Source organism: Protopterus annectens, chromosome 2.part0, assembly GCF_019279795.1.
Source record: "Protopterus annectens isolate FY-2018-M chromosome 2.part0, PAN1.0, whole genome shotgun sequence".
In the NCBI taxonomy this organism is placed as follows: Eukaryota; Metazoa; Chordata; order Ceratodontiformes; family Protopteridae; genus Protopterus; species Protopterus annectens.
The window spans coordinates 1,797,870,286-1,797,888,487 of NC_056728.1; the positions used below are offsets into that span (position 1 = coordinate 1,797,870,286).

At 42.2% G+C, this 18,202-nt stretch overlaps 1 protein-coding gene across 1 annotated transcript in view; it reads right to left on the reverse strand.

Moving 5' to 3' along the window:
- CROCC (ciliary rootlet coiled-coil, rootletin) overlaps positions 1–18,202 on the reverse strand; it is a 2,018,646-nt gene that overhangs the window by 178,863 nt on the left and 1,821,581 nt on the right. The gene's annotated exons all lie outside the window — the stretch shown is intronic.

The following is an 18,202-nucleotide window of genomic DNA, read 5'->3' on the forward strand; positions in this document are numbered from 1 at the left end:
ATTTGACTCTTTTGCCACTCTGCTAGTAAATTTTGGGGAGAATCCAAATCAATGAACATCAAACCTTTGAGAAGGCAGAAGATGGAGAATGGCTTACAGACAATAGCCAGGGCCCCAGCAAATGTCAAGTTGGGGCGGCCCCTAGGCACTTCCAGTATAAGTATCATTCTGTCAGTGCCACCCCTATGTTGACCTGTCTAACAAAGGGACACTTACAGTTACTGGCATTTAGTTGCAACAATGATACATTGCAATAACTATGTACAGGCCTGGAATTAAATGAACTGATGACTAGGGCTACCATTTCAACACCCTCTACACACACACCAAGTCCTTTCCTCTGATCCCCCCCTTTTTGAGCTCCCCATACCATGCATCATGCATATTACTTTTTTCTTCCTTTTCTCACATTTTGCCTTAATCTTAGCTTTTTCAAGAAGTCATAATTTTCTATATGCTCTGAAGTGGATTTTAAATTTTTTTTTTCTGTTTACACAACCTTTTAATCCAATAATGGCTTGAAAAGAAATTATGATTAAGGAAAGAAGTTCACTGTTGTTGTTCAACTTTAGTTTTCCTTGCATCCTTTCAACACTCCTTTCCTGAACAAGACAACACAGTAATAATAATTTAGGAAATAACTCAAATAAGCAAGGGCCCAAGAAGCCGTAGGGTTACAGATGGTCTGGGATGCATTTTAGAGCATATTCTCAGCATTTTACTCCAATGGTGGCCTAAAGAAAAATCTCGAAAAAGAAAAGAATTTCAGCCTTATTTTTTTTCTTTAAATTGCCTTGGTCATATTTCAAGTGACTGCTGATATACATATACATATGATGCTTCCTCACCTGTAACCCTCAAAGTCAGCCCCATGTATATGTGCCTGATGTGTGATTGTGAGAATGATTTCAGTAATATATTCTAATTTGTTGGTCCTAGACAGTGCACCACCCCTACACAAGCTATAGGAACCTTCTTTTTACACTTCTGAGGTCTGTGAGAAAAGTAAATAAACAATGAACACACTGTCCTCAGCTCAAACACAAGCTGTAATGACTTCATGTGCACACCTCTAAGGTTTGACTGTGATGAAAATTAAAGTAATATCCACACAATCCTCAGCCACCCATAACCTACAGCAGCTTTCCGTACACATACGTTTGAGCAGGGCTGGTTTTAGAATGGGTGTGGCTGAAACCAAAGGCTATTATCAGCTTTATCCTAAAATGGTCATATCTCAGCACTCTTCAGGTTAAACAGATCAATCAGAAAATTGATACATTTTTCTCCTGATTTTTCTTCAATGAGCAACAACTTTTGTGGGGCCCCTAGAGAGTCAAAGATGATTAAGGGAGCCCCCAGTATCCATTTATACAGTCTGGTGAGTGGAGGTCAACAGACTCCAAGAAGATCTAAGTGTCTGAATGTTCTGCCATATATTTTAGATCTTACTTTTGAAATATAATTACTTGTTAGGTTCATTTTTTACTGATACCCAGAAAAATGTCTATGTCCTGGCAATATTGTGTGCTCGCACATATAAAAATCAGTGATATTTTTTACATACACACATAGACATGCACAAGCATAAGCCATTGTGGTACTAGTTTTGTACTTATTTTGGCAAATAGCAATACATTGTGCAACACTTGTACCGCCACACCAGATCAGTGACTGCTGTTTAGCCATCAAACAGCAGCAGAGGTAAATCACTTATTTCCCTCAGTGAGGAGTAATGCATACCTGTCACTGGCCCTGATTTCATAGACCTTCCCTGATTTTGTTCATACTTTTGCTTTGTCCTTCACAAAAAGTTTCATTCGCTGGTAAATACTTCAGGATTACAAACAGTCAATCATTCCAGACATCTGAGTTTTATAATTATTGTCCAAAAATACATGTTGATGCAAAAGGTGTTATTCTATTTACTTTTTAAGCAAATTAGAGTAATATTTAAAATGTAGTCCTGATTCTGAGCCTTTATACTATTATTTTTGGGACTGCACTGAATTCTTAAGCAAAGAAATTGAGAGTTATAGTATCTGGTGTTCTGCTTGTACTTATAAAACTCCCTGAAACAGAAAATCGTCCTTGATGATCGGAAGTATCAGCTCTTCTTAAAATCCAAAATTTGCATTGAGATAAGTCACTCTGGGCTGCTGATCTCTTTAGTGCTTACCTTGCTCATGTTCATTATCAACTTCATCCTAACAGGATCATATCACAGCCCTGTTCAAGTTAAAAGAGCATAATTAGTAAATTAATATATTTGTTTCTTCCTCATTTTTCCCGAACCAGCAGCAGCTTTAATGGGGCCCCCACACAATCAAGGATGATTAAGGGGGGGGCCCTGCAGCCACGGGTACAGCAGGGACCTAAAGCTGGCTATGTAGTTAGCTTTAGTGGAGAAAATGTCCAATAGCAGGGGTTTAAAGCCAGGGGCACTATGTCAGTGGTAAAATATTTAATGGAATTCTGATGCCTGTTAGTTGACAAAACATTGTTAATACAACCAGAAATATCTTTGAATTTTAAAGGGGATATAAATAAGAGTTATTACCCACCTGGTTTATTAAGTATACAAGAATGCTGTACTACCTTTTGTTGGTTTGACAGACATGTTACAAAACATCAGGATAAGATAACTTGTGGTTGGGGGCCCCCAGTGACCGCAGGGTTCGCTGGTGCCAAAAGCTGGCTTTGACAATAGCACACAAGGCTGACTCTTGTAACAGTGCGGTGTCAAAGGAAGCCCTGATTCTGGAATAATAATCCATGCAACAATGCTTACTGAAGAACAAATGATCGTGGCACAAATGTCTACAGAGGAAGCAGCCTCATCTGTGTTGGAGTGATCTTTGAGAGCAGTACACTGTTTGCAGTCTGATGATGAAACACAATGCCATTTCATCCACTTGGAAAGGGTTTGCACAGCTACTGCAAAATGGTCTCTTCCAGAAGCAAAGGAGATGAGCAACTGTTCTGCCTTCCTGAACTCATGTATACTACTCAAATAAAACCTGAGCTGACCTTACACATCAAAGGTATGAATGGCAGCTACTTTCCTTGGCTTCTTCCACATAAAGAAGACATAATGAATGAACCAGTTTTGAGATGATGCTGACAACAGTTTCAGGACGAAATGTGGGTTAGCACTTAAGTGGCACCTGAAGTTGATTCTCTATTGAAGTAAGACTCAATAATGTGTGACCTGACACTCAGAAGATATAGGTGAGACTGACAAAAAAAAATAAAAAACAAAAAACAAACAAAAAAAACAGTGAATTAAAAAATTCAGTGTTACACAGTTAAAATGCTTTTACAGTGAGGCAAACCCTGCTTTGGCCCTTTAAGAGGGGTTACTGCTTATGCTTTCAAAAACAGTTCAGCTGCACCCTTGCAACCCCTGCTGCTATTAAATACACCCTCCAAGACTGATGTACGTTGAAGCAATTCTCTAAGACACTGCAACCTTAGTAAGAATTAGCATATATTCCAGTGCTTGCACTTAAATTTTTGCTGTTCCAAGAATCGTAATTTCCGTCATTGAACTTTCAACAGGCAGCCCCTAAAGCATCTTTGTAAAGACAAGCATTAGAACCTCACAATCAGCAGGATCAAATGAGAGATAAGCAAGCTTGTCAGTCATGAAGTTAATGTCCCAAGGAGGAGAAATGTTCTTCAAAGGCAGGCAAAAATGCATGACCCTTTTGAAGAAATGTTTAATTAGCCTATTGTGGGTAACAGTTCTGCCCTTTGCTAGGTCACAATAGCAGAAATGTCAAATAGATGCACTTAGAGTGAGGAATAAATGACATACAAACCAAACAGGTGTTTGAAATAAGTAAGGGTTATGTGCAAACTGACGGAATAAGGTGACAAAGGGAAGCTCTCTCTCCAAATGCAGAATTTCTTCCATGCAGTGAATTAGATATGATGAAGAGAATGCTCTCTGGTGGCCTCAATCATTTCAGAGACTCCTTCTAGAAGGACTCTCAGGATCAAGAGCTCTAAGCTAGTAGTCAGGACTTGAGGTGAAGCTAGCAGTCACTCCAGTTGTGGAGAACTTCCTTGGCTTGTACTGCGATAGTTTTCACTACTGCCATAAACATAAGAGCCCGAAAACACACCATTGTCATTCATCACAGCAAAATAATGGGTATAGTTCCCCATACTAAAGGGGTGGCTTAAGCCACAAAACTATGGGCTAGGCTTGTAAATGCCCTCGGGCAGATAGCCTAGTATGAACCTATGAACCTATGATAAAAGATAAGGCTTGGCCTTTTTTACTCTGAAATTTGTGATTAGACATAAGATCCAAAGAAAAAGGGGAAAGAATACATGGATCTTATCTCATACTGGAGAAAGAATGTGTCCACCATCAGCTCTGCCTTTCCTTGCAAGACAGAACAGAACAAACGGAGGAATTTAGTCCTTCAGCTGGCAAACAGGCTGATTTCAGAATTAACCCACTCCTAGAAAACCCTAACCAACCAGGATTCTTGAGTCCTCAACTCCGCAACAGTGCTGCAGCTTAGGCAGTGCAGCAGCAGCACATTCTCTTCTGGTATGCGAAATGGGTCTAAATTCTCTTCCGGTGTTCCATTGATAGATATACACTGCCTCTATGCAGAAGGGGGGATGAGTGTGTGTGCAGCCAATCACACACACCTTCTGAGCATGTGTAGCCCTGTTACCTTAAACAGATCACCACAGATGTGTTGGTTTGAATGAACAGGGGGACCTCCAGCTGGCTGATGTGGCACTCCCTTTTTGGGAGAGGGGCCACTTTTCTTACATCATATAAAATTCAAAGAGGAGTCCAACCTCACGAATGAATCATCCACCAATACCTGCAGTGGGTACTGCTGTAGGATGGGAAAGCCTACATTGAGATTTGTATGGACAGTCTGCTATGTCAAAACCTAGAGACAAATGCCAATATCAGAAGATCTATGAGGCAACAAAGACTCTGCAGCCACTGACACTTCATTGTGCACTGTATCACCTACATCTTCCAAACAAGTGAAACTTTAAAGATTATGCCACCCATCAAGCCCAGAAGATGCACCAGACTATAAGCCTAGCTTCTCACTTCTCTCTATCTCTCTCTCCCCCAGGAGGCTAAAGACATAACCTACTGAGCCCTCTCTGTGGGGAAGAATGAATGGCAGTGAGTAGCATTCAACTAGGACAACACCCAAGTCAAGGATACAATTAGGAAATCCCACAAGGGGATTGTCATCTAGTTGGAGGAAAACATGTAGGTCCCTTGCATATAAGGCTGCTGACATGGCTATCAGCTTGATAAATAGTCTGGTGCAGGGAACAGACCAACTATCAACATTTTGCACTGAAAATAATACTCAGACACAGCAAACCAAAAGAACCTCCTATGTAGGTCCCCTGGTGAAACTAAATGACCTCCTATGTGGATCCAGACCCTGAAGTCCCAAAAGCTGTCCATTATACCCTACATCATCATCTAAGTGCCTTTGGAAGTGGAACCAATGGCCTCAGTCTGAAGGAAGAACACATTCTATAGCAAACCTGAGGATAGGATCTGGGCCTGCCCAAGGCTTCTATGAAGGCAGCTTGGCTTCTAAGTGCAACACATTGTTAGTTGAGGGGCTTAAATGCTGTACGTTGTGGCTATCCATGACTATGTTAAGAAACCAGTAGTCCATGGTGATGACTCTTCATTATGTGGTGAACTCAGAGACCCTGGAGAGTAGTAAGGTCTATAACTGCTAAGTCAGTGGAGTCCTCTACTTGGCATCTTTGCTGAGATGGTCAGAGGTGGCAGGGTTGCTTTACATTTTAAGGCTTCCTCATTCAGGGACAAGGATTCTTCTTACTACAAACACTTGATCTTGAGTTTCATGGGGTGTGTCACAGATGCCTCCAAGCATAATTGTTATTTATTTCTTCTGCAAGCCATAGACTAGGTATAGAGAGGCTCACCAGAAGAGGACCTTTCTCCAGAACATGACATCATGTGTATTCTGCCTGAGTTTATCCTTAAAGAACAACCTCAGCTATGCCTTCCAGTGCAGAAAGATACTCATACATACTGCCCTTGTCATAGTGTCAGAGCAACCATATTATGGGGGACTATAACTACAGCAACAGATGACGTTATCAGTGATTAGTTGTCGGACTGAAGACAGAACGCAGCTCAGGACAAGTATCTATAGGCTTGTATTAACATCAACACTAACTCAACAGCACTTAACAACAAATAAAAGCCCAGTGTAGAACCCATGTTATGGGTTTTAACCAACTCTTTTATGACTCCAGAATCAGTAACAGTTGCCAGCTATACCTGTGCTTTATCTGCTAAGCAGTACCATAACCAATTCAAGTTAGGCAACTGAGAGATCTAAGCACCAATCTGGCAAAAGGAAACCTCACATTCGATCTCCACATTGAAAACAATATAAGCAAGGCTCATAGAAAACTTTGGCTAATCTATAGATAAAACAAGTTTGTCTCCCTCCCTTCTAAACAAACATTAGCATTGTCTTACCTCTAACCCTCACTAACCTATGGTGCTACATTACTAATCAGTCTACAGTCTTTCCTGATTACAAAACTAGAATCCTGCTATAACAAGACTGCTAAATTTGCCACCAATATCGGCCACTCTACACACCACTGTATTGCCCTAAAACAGCTACAATGGCTAGAACTTCCCCACCACCTTCTCTTCCTTCAGCTCACATTTTCACATAAACTGATATACAAGCCTCAGGACTGCCCTGCACTCAGCTCCTTATTTAGCCTCTATAACTCTGCTAGGTCACTACAATCTGAACAACAATATCTTCTCCATAGGTTCACAGGTGTGTACTAGCTAATGGCCCTGGAGCCTTTACAAGCCTAGCCCATAGAAGTGCTCTGGCATCATGCCGCCCATGTTAGTTCCAAGTACCTCTATCAAGTACAGCCACTGCAGTGATCCCCGGGGTGAACTTTCTATTTCCCTTCCACTCATCAAGATTTCTCTTGAAGAGGGCAAGTGAGGTGCTCTGCTTGACATGTATGGGAAGTCTATTCCAGAGCATGGGCAGTCTCTGGGTTATGAATCTGTCCCTGTATCATGTTCTATTGATTGTGGTAATGAGGTTGAGATCTCTGGAGTGTGTGGTGCGGCGGGATTGGGATTTCTTTAGATGTAGCATTTCTAACAGAGATGGGTCAGACATGGCTTTGTAAGTCAAGCAGAGATTGCCTCTTAGTAGATGATATGAGACAGAGAATAGCTGGAGTTTTTTGAGTCTGTCCATGTCTGCCCAAAGTCCACAAACCCAAGCTACCTGCAGGTCAGTTATATTCCTGGAAAATTGCCAAAATATGGAATATCCTTCCATCGTCCATCCACTTACAGCAATGCCCCTCCAACTTTAAAACAGAATTACACAACCATCTTATATCCAAATAGTCATGTAACTGTTCCATCACTCTCTCTGCCATTACCTAAGTCTCCCTACTGCACCTCGTAACTGCTTAATCTCACGGTGTTAATACAGCCTGCGATACACCCTAACAAATTTTATATATATTTTTTACTCCGACCCTTGCCTCTTTTGGCAGCTTACCATTGCTCAATCTATTCACCTATCATATCTATAGATCCTTTCTTCCTTTTCTCTCTCTCTAGCTACTGGCACCGCATTCTTTACCTTCCTCCTCTGCCTCTCCCTCTCTCTTCTATTCTTATTTTACTCCCTTGCCTTTTACACTCATAAAAGTCTCATTACCACCCCTTTCTCGTTATAATATTCTCATGCACTCTATCCAGCTGTTTCTATTCTAATTCTTTTGCTTTTGTTACTTCCCACTTATCCTGTAATAGTTGTATTTTGCACTGCTCTATCATAACAAAACTATTACAGCTCTGTTTTATAAAATTTCTATGAAACTTTTGTATAATTTTCTGGTTTTGAAATTTCAAAGAAACTTTAAAACATTTTATAACATCGTACGTTTTTTCTTATTATGGAACCCTATGTCTTCTTCTGTAACTGTCTTATTATAATTTTGAAGCTTGAAAATGGGCTCTTTTAGCCCGGTGGACTTTCCTGGTAAACAAATGCCAATAAATAAATATCATTTTGCCCCTCAATCCAAAGTCTTGGATTCCTTGTCAAGTAGTAAGGTTGAACAGTACTATGGTCTGTGTGACTGATGTTGAGCAATTCACACAGGAGTCTGTCCTAAAATGTTTACTTGGGATGTCGCTTGTTACTGGGACAAATAAAATAAAGACTCTGAGTACTTCTAGGCCTCAAGGCCACAAAAGAAAGCCTTAAGAATAGGTTCCCTGGACAGGATGGTCCTTATCCTTCCTCCACAGGCACTTAAGATGTTTCTGAAAAGAAAGTAACATGCTACAAATCAGTTCACAGGAGACTGCATGTGTCTGAGCATTCACTTAAAAAATGAGTCATCTGGGGAACCTACACGGAAGAGAAACTGGCCTCTGGGTCCTCTTAAGTCCCCTTGCTGAGACACAGATCAAGAAGGAAGACTTCTGCTCACTATTCTTTTGGGATGGATGGACCACAGTTCAGCAAGTTCACATGGAGTTAAACATGCAATGTCAGGTGACAGGAATTTTGTATCTTGGGATGCACTGCAAAGGGGGAGCCACCACTGATCCTGGGAACTATCGCCCTATTAGCCGCCTGATGAGCCTGGTTTGCAAGGCCATGGAACGTATCATCATGGAACTCATAAACAAAGACATTGGTAACCTCCAAACTCTGGACCCCCACCCAGTTCGAGTTTGTGAAAGGCAGATCATGCCTTCTGAATCTGATCGACTTCTTTGAGGCAGTCACCAAAGCCGCAGATGAGGGTAAGGTGGTTCACACAGCTTATCTTGACCTCGCCAAGGCTTTTGACACCATCCCCCATTCTGGAATTATAGATAAACACACTAAACTAGGTATAAATCCCTATGTCACAAGATGGGTTGCCAACTGGCTCAATGACACTGTAAAAGTTGCAGACTCCAAATCTGACTTCAAACCAGTGACAACTGGAGTACCACAGGGTTCAGTCCTGGGACCTCTCCTGTTTCGTATCTACTTCTCTGAAGTAAAGGCTAACACAGAAGGCCTCTGGCTAACGAAGTTCGTAGATGACTGCAAACTAGGAGCCATAGTCGAGTCCACAAATGATACATCTTAAAGAAGGGCCTCACTGAGACAGATGCCTGGTGTCAGAGGCATGGCCTCAAGCTCAATGCCAAAAAGTGCATTGTCATCCCCTTTGGTAAAAACTCTGTACCCATGAACTACCACATAAATGGCAGTCTACTTAATGCCGAATGTGTGATAAGAGACCTTGGGACCCAGGTGGATAGTAGTCTCTCCTTTGATCATCACATCGCCACAGTAGTCAGGAAATCCTTCTATGTGTCACACCTCATCACAAAAGGGTTCTCATGCAGGAAAAAAGAGGTCATTGTTCCCCCTCTACTCAACACTCATTAGGCCCATTATAGAGTACAACACCCCTTTTGGAATGTACCTCACAAGACATCTGTAGTAGTTTGAAAGGCCACAGAAGTACCTCACAAACAGGATTACTGGCCTCAAACAGATGCCCTACACTGACCGTCTCAAAAAAACTCCAGCTTTACTCTGTAGTATATCGCCTACTCTGCGGAGATCTCTGCCTAACATATAAAGCTATGTTAAACCCAGAGCTGTTGGACATGCTACAGCTAAAGAAATCCCAATCCCTCCGAGCTACACGCTCTAGGGACCTAAACCTTGACATCACAATAAACAGGACATGCTGGAGGGATAGATTCCTGTCCTAGAGACTTCTTATACTCTAGAACAAGCTACCCATCTATGTCAAGCAAAGTTCCTCATTAGCACTCTTCAAGAAAAATCTTTAGTGGATGGGAAATAGGAAATACACCCCGGGGATCACTTCTGTGGCTCTACTCAACAGGGGCACAGGAAATTAACTTTCTTGGGTGGTGTAAGCCAGGGACCCTTGTTGGCTACTCTTACTTAGGCCCTTGGGCCAATAGCCTAGTACCTACCTATGAACTTTTAAGAGGTAGACTTGGATTGGAGAGGCTTGTGCATGCCCAGTGGTGGCATTCGACCATTTTCTCTAAGGGTGTAGTCAATTTCAACCTTACGGATAGTTGTCCTGAGCTGTGTTCTGTTCCTTTAGGAAGGGGTTCCAACAGATGTCAAACAAATGACATATGTCCAATATCTGGAGCCATTTTCCAGGTTCTGCTGGTGTACAAGGACCCAGTAATCATCCTCAACATGGGTGGGCAAAGACTGGTAGAGTTTTTAGTACATTGTAGAACAGAAGCTGCCATTAAAAAAGGAATAATTAGTAGAGCATATAAAATATTACATGATTATAAGAACCAATCACAGGAGGTTAGAAAGGATTGGGAAGAGAAACTGGATAAGCAATTAAAGAAACAATGGGAGGATATATGTATGTCTTCCAAATATGCAACAAAATCTAGAAGATTTAGGATTTTTGCTTGGAAATGTTTGCATAGATATTTCTATACCCCAAGCAGACTCCAGAGAATTTTTCCTCAGGCAGACAGCAAATGTTGGAGGTGTGAAGGGGAGTAAAGAGGTAATTGGGAACATATTTTCTGAGAGTGCTGTGAATTGGCAAACTTTAACAATATGCTGCGGGATGCACTGTCAGAGATGCTGGGTGGGCAGATTGGTCTGACGAGAGAGACGATTTTTCTGAGCTATGATAAAGAATAGAATTTGCCTAGGCATGGTAAGGCCTTGCTATGTCTAATAATAGTGGTTGCCAAAAAAGCAATTACTAGAAAATGGAAATCAAAATCTAAACCAGCTATACTAGAAGTAGTGAATATAGTAACACAGATAAAACAAATGGAATTGAGATCTTTAGAAAAGGGTGGGTGCAAACTACATAGGAAACAAATGGGAATTGTGGGAACAATACAAACTGGGAGAAATGAGGTTTAAAAGGCGCCAGGACTTAAACGAGTTATGTAATGTTTTGCTGAAAAAGACTGGGTAGATTATAAGTGATGTATAATATTTACAAATGGGAGTGTGTCGGTATAGTTTGTAATGTAAAATGCTTCTAACTAGGATTGTGTTGGTGTGGTTTGTTTTCATTTATATAAAAGTATGATTGCCTGTGTAATAACTGACAGTTTAATAAAGATGTTTCTTGTTTAAAAAAAAAAAAACAGAAATTAAATCATTTATGTAACGTTGCTTAGTTTATATGATATATGGCAACATATTTGAAATATGTTTATGTTAATTATAGCGTGACTACTTTTATATGAATGAAAATTTGCCTATGTCACAAATGATAGTTCAATAAAGGTGTTTGGAAAAAAAAACATGGGTGGGTAAAGCCCTGTTCGAGTCTTAGTGGGGAGGCTCAGAAAGTGCAGTCCTTTGTTTTAAGTGCTACCACCCAGCCTTCACTGAAGAAACTCAAAGGACTGACCTGTGGATGCAGTTCAGGCATGAGTATGTTCCAGCTGCCCAACAATGGGAGAGGAGATGTAGAAATCATAGAACACACTGATATCTCTCATTACCAGTGGGTATCAAACATACGAGTTGGACAATAGACATGTATTGGGACTTCCCTGCTAAACAACTTTTACTTTTTTTTTCTTCACCCACAAATGTGTTATTAAGTGCTGTAAGTCATTATAATATTCAAAGAGAATTAAAGACTGTATTTCTGTAGTACAGTCAATAAAGGCGGGGGGGGGGTTGCTGTTTGCTGTATGTAGATACATTTTTAAACTGCTGACTGATGTTATTCCTTACTTCACCAGCATGAGACTCTCGCTCCACTGAGTTTGTTCAGTTTATTTTGCTGGATAAATAGTACATCTTAGGATTCATAAAGTAGCAGGCTCGCTGAATCCTGCCAGTTGCACAACCTTGGTATTCTGCTCACTGGCGGAAGAGACCAGATGTCAAAACGTAGGCTTTTGCTCACTGATAAAGACACAACATGACAAAAGCAAGTGAGGGAAGGACAGAGGCTAGAGGTGGAGGGAAGACTTTGTGCCAACACAGTACAGTTGTGTAAGTAAACTTACCATAACAGCAGATGCTTGAATGATCACTGCTGCAGTAGCCTTAGCTATATGGGTTATATCTTGCCAAGGATATACCAGCTGGTCAGCTTCCAAAGCTTAAAGGCACCTTCCAAGAGAGCAAACCATTAGTTAGCTCAAGCTGAGCTGACTAAAAAGATATATTTCGGCACCAAGCCCTTCAGAGTTTTCATGCCAACAGAGATAGGGAGGCTGAGCCCTAAAGGACCTTCTAGGAACAACAAAAAATAAGAATGTACACCATGGGATAAACAACACACCAAAAATGTGGGTGACGGAGAGACGGAAAGACAGATGCAGTGGCTACTGCAGCAGCGATCCTTTGAACATCTGCTATTACGGTAAGTTTACTTACACAACTGTATTATATTCAACATATTGATCTCTGCTGAAGAAGCCTTAGCTATATGGGTAAATTGCGCTAGCTTACTACCTGTGGGAGATTGAAAGAGGTGAAGAAGAAGTTCAGCAGCCCCTGGAGAATGGTCCAAGGAAAGCCTGATCTAGACCTAGAGAAGGAATTGATCCTATAGTCCTTACAAAAGTATGCACAGAGGACCAAGGTGCTGCTTCTAGAATCAAACCATTTCCAAAAAGTCAACACGCTAAACACGCGTTTTTCCAGCTTGTACCAACTCAGCACAGATCCTCGTGGTGGCCTGCAGAGTGATCCAAGCAGCAGAGAGCTAAAAGAGTGACTTTCTACCAGATATAAGTATTTTTGTGGCTTTCCCACTGTTATTAAGCTAGCGACTGCATTTCGCCTGTTTTACTGCTACTTTAAGTGATTTCTGCATTTTACACTTTTTATTGCACTTTAAGTTACTAATTGTTGCAAATTGTTTCTGTAGGCTACACACTAAAGTGCGCTAGCCGATTTACAGCATTTATAGCATTTACTGTCTGTTTTTTTTTTCCTTGTCTCTGTAATAAAACAAAAAAAATCTCTTGTTTTCCCGCCTTACTGAACTAGAGTAGTCCAGTTTCAGAGTTGCTGATCCCTGGGCTTTGTTTTTAGTTCCTGTTACTGATCCATTGCCTTATTAGGGAGGGAAGTTTCTTTGCTTACCAGTGGGAGTGGGAAGCACTGAGCGCCTTTCTGTCCGATTTGGTGAAGTTTCAGCCAGAAACTAGTAGTCCATTGGTCGCTTTGGGCCAATTCCTAGCTCCTTTCAGCCCCTGCTATAAAACACGCTAAACACGCGTTTTCCAGCTTGTACCAACTCAGCACAGATCCTCGTGGTGGCCTGCAGAGTGATCCAAGCAGCAGAGAGCTAAAAGAGTGACTTTCTACCAGATATAAGTATTTTTGTGGCTTTCCCACTGTTATTTAAGCTAGCGACTGCATTTTAGCCTGTTTTACTGCTACTTTAAGTGATTTCTGCATTTTACACTGTTTATTGCACTTTAAGTTACTAATTGTTGCAAATTGTTTCTGTAGGCTACACACTAAAGTGCGCTAGCCGATTTACAGCATTTATAGCATTTACTGTCTGTTTTTTTTCCTTGTCTCTGTAATAAAACAAAAAAAAAATCTCTTGTTTTCCTGCCTTACTGAACTAGAGTAGTCCAGTTTCAGAGTTGCTGATCCCTGGGCTTTGTTTTTAGTTCCTGTTACTGATTCATTGCCTTATTAGGGAGGAGGGAAGTTTATTTGCTTACCAGTGGGAGTGGGAAGCACTGAGCAGCCTTTCTGTCCGATTTGGTGAAGTTTCAGCCAGAAACTAGTAGTCCATTGGTTGTTTTGGGCCAATTCCTAGCTCCTTTCAGCCCCCTGCTATAAAACACGCTAAACACGCGTTTTCCAGCTTGTACCAACTCAGCACAGATCCTCGTGGCGGCCTGCAGGGTGATCCAAGCAGCAGAGAGCTAAAAGAGTGACTTTCTACCAGATATAAGTATTTTTTGTGGCTTTCCCACTGTTATTTAAGCTAGCAACTGCATTTCGCCTGTTTTATTGCTAATTTAAGTGATTTCTGCATTTTACACTGTTTATTGCACTTTAAGTTACTAATTGTTGCAAATTGTTTCTGTAGGCTACACACTAAAGTGCGCTAGCCGATTTACAGCATTTATAGCATTTACTGTCTGTTTTTTTTTCCTTGTCTCTGTAATAAAACAAAAATCTCTTGTTTTCCGCCTTACTGAACTAGAGTAGTCCAGTTTCAGAGTTGCTGATCCCTGGGCTTTGTTTTTAGTTCCTGTTACTGATCCATTGCCTTATTAGGAAGGAGGGAAGTTTCTTTGCTTACCAGTGGGAGTGGGAAGCACTGAGCTGCCTTTTGTCTGATTTGGTGAAGTTTCAGCCAGAAACTAGTAGTCCATTGGTCGCTTTTGGGCCAATTCCTAGCTCCCTTCAGCCCCTGCTATAAAACACGCTAAACGCGTGTAGATTTAGCGGAGTTACCACTGTTGCACACAAGAGCAGCGGCGGTTAAACAAGGTTAAACTATTTGGGCCATCTAAATTCCACTCTTCCAATTTTCCCTTAAAACTACCTTCCTCGAGCTGTACTGCTGATCTAACCAGCATATCCTATAACTGAAAAGTTCATCTCTACTTGATTCCCAAGTAGACTATTCTCTATCTGTAAAGCCTAGCACTTACTCCTACAGTACTTGCACCTTGATAAAGCACTCTTATTATAGATAGTACCCCACCAGCCTAAAACCCACTTCCGCGGAGTCCTTTGAAAGTTTCTTTATCTACTACTTCTAGTATGTCGAGGGATCAGTTGCTAGTGTCCTCTCCAGCTCAACTGGTGAACCTGGGAATATTGAGGCAATGTTACAACTGCCTCATGTACACAGACAATCCTCTCCTTCTCCCACAAAACACAAATACATGCGAGAGATGCAACTATACGGCCAAACTGGAGGCTGAGCTCTCTCAACATAGGACTGGCAAGACCAGACAGGAGGAGAAGGTAACCACACACAATACATACCCAGTCACACATGGTACCATCACAACTTCAAATCATACACATACTCACACAAAGACATACTGGGAGGCTCTGATCAAAAATTTACCAAAACAGCAGAGGCCACCAAAGCAGACACCCAAACAACTACCACCTCACGACCCAACACATGCAACACATAGACCACACAGTCAGAGTGTCAAACAGTCACAGCCCTTAAGGCCAAACAAAATGCCAGACACACTTGTCATTGGTGATTCCATAGTCAGACACACTGGCGTCCGCTCACCAGACTGAGTAAAGAGAAGGTCACAGTAAGCTGCCTGTCAGGCGCTAGAATCCGCCACATAACGCAAGCACTCAGGTCTCTCAACAGCAGGTACAAGTGCGACTCAGTCATTGTCCACGCTGGTGTCAACGACCTGAGACGCACCTCCTTGGACTACATGAAAAGGGACATCGAGGAGCTCTCTGATTATGTAGCCCAGGCAGGTATGACCCTGACCTTGAGCAGTATCCTACCTTCACCTAGAATGATGCCACAATACAGTGATAAGATGATCAGCTTTAATAATTGGCTTAAATTCTGGTGTCATTCAAAGGGGATCCAATGTCTGTCTGCCTGGGATGACATGCTGGACAAGCCACGCTGCTTCAAGGGACGGCTTGCACCTGTCACCCTGGGCTTCCGGATATTGGCAAAGGCTCTTGCCACCCCCATAGTGCCTTTTTAGGCAAGGCTCAAATTCTAAACCTACCACCCTAGAACACCAAAAAGGAAAAAACTAAGGGTAATGCTGCTCAATGCCAGAAGTCTCAATCTCAAGATGCACGCACTCGAGGCCCTTCTCAATATGGAGAACATCGATGTCTGTGCTGTGACAGAAACCTGGTTCAAGGCTCCTGAGAGCACCCCAGCACTAACAGGTTTCACCTCATATCATGCGTTCCGGCCCCAAAATCCGGACAACACCAAGAAAGGAGGGGTGTCCATATTCATAAAGGACACCCACACCTCAAGGTTGGTGGCAACGCATGATGCATCGGAGACCATCCAGGTGCAATTAACCATAGGCAAGACTGCTCTGCAATTTGTAGCATGTTACAGGCCACCCTCTCAAACTCAGGAACCTCACATGGCCTTCCTGAAAACATTGGAGGGATAAATGTATCTCCAAACACCATCATACTAGGTGACTTTAACTACCCTAATATAGACTGGGAACACTACTCAAGCCCGAACACTCTAACCCAAAGATTCCTGGAGTTCATAAACTCAAATGCTATGGAACAACTAGTCACCATCCCCACAAGAGGAGAAAACATACTTGATCTCATCATCACGAACATGGGATCAAAATGTTCAACACCGAAGTATACCCCTCACTGGTGAGATCAGATCATAAACTAATCTCGCTGGAGGTCCTCATCCCGCCCCACCTGAAACAAAAAGACCACAGTGAAAAACTTCTCAAAAGCCGATTTCACACTTCTAAAACTAGTGTGGTCTCCTTTAAGGCCCCTGAGCCAGTGGTAAACATTACTCAAACCGCTGAATCACTTACAAATGCCTTCTACCAGCACCTACAGGACTGCATGGATCAGGCAATCCCAAACAAAACTAAGACTCTCTGTACCAAAGGCAAGCGTCCAGTCTGGTGGACCCCAGCCATAAACAAGCTCTACAACAAAAGGAGGAAGCTACTACAAGATAGAGCAAAATCCTTGAAAGGTAAGACACCTTTGATCATTATAAGTAAAAACTAAGAGCTCTCATAAAATCATCCAAGGCAAATTTTGAGAGAAAAATCGCCAAGGACTCTAAAGAGAATCATAAGGCCTTCTTTAGCTATGTTAGAAACCTAGGAGGAAACTCCCAGATATGCTCAGAATTAGTTCAAAATGATGTGAAAATTACTGAACCTACACACATTGCCAACATACTGGCTGACAGGTTCAGTGCAAACTTCTCCCCTCCCCAAAGGAGAGATATCTATTCCAGAGGATTGTAGCCCCCAAACATCTCCAACGCCCAGGTGAGAACTGCCCTCACTAAGGCAAAAACACAGCATCCATGGGACGGATGGTGTCCCCGGCTGTGTGCTTCATGAACTCAATGAGGAATTAAACCCACAGTTAGGACAGCTGTTTAATCTTAGCCTCACCTCAGGATACGTACCCAAGGAGTGGCGCACGGCGACTGTGGTCCCACTTCATAAGGGCGGTGCCTCCACAGACCCTGGAAATTACCGCCCCATTAGCTTGACAAGCCTTATCTGCAAAGCCATGGAGAGGATCATAATGGAACTCATAAATAAAGACATAGGGAACTTGCAGACTTTGGATCCAACTCAGTTTGGCTTTGTCAAAGGCAGATCCTGCCTCTTAAACTTGGTTGACTTTTTCGAGACAGTCACCAAGGCCATTGATGAGGAAAGGCAGTCCATACAGCCTACCTCGACCTGGCAAAGGCCTTGACACAATACCCCACTCAGGTATCATCGAAAAACTCATCAGCTTGAATGTAAACCCATACATCACAAGATGGGTTGCAAACTGGCTAAGTGACAGAACCCACAGGGTCAGAGTTGCTGGAGCCATGTCAGACTCAAAGCCTGTCACAAGTGGTGTCCCACAGGGCTCAGTCCTGGGTCCACTCTTGTTCGGCATCTACTTTTCTGAAGTACAAGCAAACACAGGAGGGTTATGGCTGACAAAGTTTGCAGATGACTGCAAACTGGGCCATAGTCGAAAACACATCTGACACAGATATCCTCCAGAAGGGCCTCACAGAAATGGATAACTGGTGCCAGAGCCATGGCCTGAAGTTAAACGCCAAAAATGCATAGTCATACCCTTTGGGAAAAACAAGGCTACCCCTAGCTACCATATAGGTGGCAATCCACTGAGCACAGAAAAAGTCATCAGAGATCTGGGGACCCAGGTTGACAGTAGCCTTCGCTTGACACTCATGTTGCTAAAGTAGTTAGGAAAACCTTCTATATCACCCACCTGATCATGAAGGGATTCACATCTAGATCAAGGGAGGTCATCGTCCCCTGTACTCATCACTTATTAGACCTATGATTGAGTACAATGCCCGTTCGAATGTATCTGACCAGACACCTGCTGCAGCTTGAAAGGCC